Source organism: Cariama cristata, unplaced genomic scaffold (genome assembly GCF_000690535.1).
Source record: "Cariama cristata isolate BGI_N322 unplaced genomic scaffold, ASM69053v1 scaffold19352, whole genome shotgun sequence".
NCBI lineage: Eukaryota > Metazoa > Chordata > Aves > Cariamiformes > Cariamidae > Cariama > Cariama cristata.
In genome coordinates this window covers 6,033-9,106 of record NW_009604670.1, presented here as the reverse complement: position 1 = coordinate 9,106, position 3,074 = coordinate 6,033, and the positions used below count along the sequence as shown (strand labels likewise).

The window sequence follows — 3,074 nt, the reverse complement described above, 5'->3', positions numbered from 1 at the left end:
TTGTAACAGACTAGCCTAGCTTCCCTTCTTTTTTTTCCTTCCTCATTTTCTTTTCCCCTCAGGGATCAAAGTTTTTATAATTATTTGCTCTTTATCTGGTCCAGATCTTTGTCCAAGTGTGATGCCCCAACACTGAAACAGTATTACATGGGATGTTTCATCAATGCTGAGGAGAGCTGAAGCACTGACATGCACTGTCCACTCAGTTCCTTCTTTTATCCATTTGTACAGTAAATTTTTCCTACAAAACGCTCTACTTTGCACCTATTTCCTATTTACTCCAGTACGTATTTCTAATTTTAAAGACAACTTTAGGAAGTAATGCTACCCTCTGAAGTTACTGCACCTCTCCTACTTTGGGATTAATTGCAAATTTCTAAATGCATTCCATCCAGCTCCTTCATGAAATATTTGATCCATGCTAAAATCAGCTACCATCACAACCCTAATGCATTCTGCCAGTACTACAACTCAAAAACTCTTTGGGGAAAAAAATAAGCCCCCAGTTTTAACTGCATATTGTACAAGTTGATTACAGTTGTCAAAGCAACTAGAAACTGCGACTACTGTTGTACCACAGAATTGTTAAAGCAAATATCTGCTGATCTGAAGTTTGTGCATACCGTATGTGATACCTCATCTTTAAACAATGTTTGTTAGCACAGGCTGCTCACTGAAAGTCTGAATAGCTTTTGCTTCCCTAAACCTCACACCTGTACAATTCTTTCTTCCATCCTCCTCTTACGCTCCACAACATTAAATCCCTGTTATGACTTTCTATACACTGCTCCCGCTTCTCATTCCCACCTCCCTCTGAGTGCTTTCTCCCAGCTCCCATGGCTCGCAGGGAGGTAAGGGACCAGCGCTGCAGCAGGCTCCCAGCTAGGCACATACTGACTAGCCAGAGGGTGCTGTGGTTGCTGCCTGCAAGGCCAAATTTAAAAAGGTAACTGTAGGATTCATATGCAGGTATTTCTCTTGCTGGAGGCATTATTGATGGTCTCCCTTTTGCTCAAGTATTATGTTTTTTTCCCCAAGATTTCTTGGAACGCCTAAACTCCTCTGCCCAACATATTTGAAGGTGCTAAAGGTTTCAAAAGTGATCAAGAAAAGGATGGGAAAAAGACAAAACATAATTGCATAAGCTCTTGTTTTTTTAGGATGACAACCATAAAGAATGATCCTCATGAGAAGTATCCAAGGAACCAACTTCATCCAATTTTAAACTACTAATGAAAATTCAATGAGGGCGTACTATCCGCACATTAAAACCAGAATCCATCTATCACTGAAGCATTTCCCTACCACATGAAATAAATTAGGAAAAAGTCATGCTATCAAAGGTACAGTTATGGTCACCCATATAGTACTAGTTTGCTCCCCTCACACGTAAACTCTGGCATAGTTTAGCTGCCTGGCAATATACTGTGTTTTCCACAGGATTCCACTCCCAAAGTGAGGGGCATGCAGTAGGCAGTTCTGGAGCAATGATTTAAATATTTGCTATATACTAATACATTGCTGTGGTCCCACATGACTGCATGGAATTCCAACTTCGCTCTGAAGACCCACTTTCTGTTTTTATAATGGTATTATCTTTAGCAATTATCATTACAGTTTCTGACCATTTAAAGATACTCTTTTTTCTTTTAAACAGATGAGAAAACTGAGGCACAAAAAATAAGGTGAAAAGTCTCCATTAAACAAATTTGCCTTAGTCTACTTACTGAATTACTAAAAACATATACAAATTACTAGAACATGATTTAACAGAAAATGGTTTAACAGTTCTTACATGCTTCCTCTTACCCTGAATAACAACAGTTTCTCCCAAACATGAAGGCTCTGGGAAACCTGAGCAAAGCATACTTCTGCCTATCAAATAATGCCTTCTAGTGGTCGCTTTCTTTTGCAGTATTGAAATATTAAGAGCAAGCTGTACTGGTTTTGTCCACGACTTTGTTACCAGCTCATGCAACCAATCCATCTCTCAAGTAATTTTTCCTTCTCTGCTCAAACTATACCACCATCCCCTTTGGACCAGAGGACCTAAGAAACTATCACACCCTTTCCAGTCCCTGCTTTTGACTCACATTAGCAAATTCTGTTTCATTTAAAGTATGAAAGCAAACCCATATTTCAAATGTTTCTTAACATATTTAAATTTGAAAGCCTCCTAAACATTAAGCACTTGAAAATTAATATTGGAATATTTAATCTACCTAATAGTCAGTCCTATTTTGCTTGTTCTCTTCCAACACTCTTCCTTTTCTTCTTTCTACTTATTGCTCATCTGTGACGTTTTGGAACCTAGATGTCGTCTTCTATGAGTTTTTAGTGTGCACTGCACATCCGTATCACAGTCATGGCTATAACCTTTAGACATTATGATAATGCAAACAATCTCTAAAAAAGCGACTTGCTGAAGAATGGCATTATGAGACACCAACAGCAGAAAAGCTCAGTAGTATTCAGCCTACTCATGTCAGAATTCAGAATGGTTTCAGAACTGTTCAACTATTAAAGCAATGTTAAAACATTATGTTCCACAGATAATAAGCAGGAACAAGCTGATTATTATCTTACATCAGAATCCTGCTGACAGGCAGTAAGTGGTGTCTCAACCAGCCACAAGATGGAAGATATCTAAAGCTGGAGAGGTCTTTTTATTGAAAGAAAACCTTCAATAATTTTTTACAGTTTAAAAAACCAAAATACCCACTGTGCTTTAACAAATGGACTAAGTTAAAAGTACAGCCACCAAATTTTCAATTCTCTTTAGTCTGAGCTTTGCACTGTTGCCTTGGCAGTGCAACATCTAATTTTTTTTTGCTTGCTGTAGACACATAGCAACCACCTACCAGTAAGTTCCATGACATTGCTGAAACTCCCTCCATGCAGAAAAAACAAATCCTGCTTGAGGAAGGGTTTTATATTGGAAGGTGGGTTGTGGCTTGGGGTTGGTTTGTTTTTTTTGGTTGTTGGTTTGGTTTTTGTTTGTTTTGTGGTAAGTTTGTTGGGGTTTTTTTTGCTTTGTTTTTTTTGTGTGGCGCGGGGGGGGGGGGGGGGGGGGT

The 3,074-nt window shown here is 38.7% G+C and overlaps 1 protein-coding gene across 1 annotated transcript in view; it reads right to left on the bottom strand.

Moving 5' to 3' along the window:
* RNF19A (ring finger protein 19A, RBR E3 ubiquitin protein ligase) overlaps positions 1–3,074 on the bottom strand; it is a 20,909-nt gene that overhangs the window by 16,889 nt on the left and 946 nt on the right. The window lies entirely within an intron of this gene.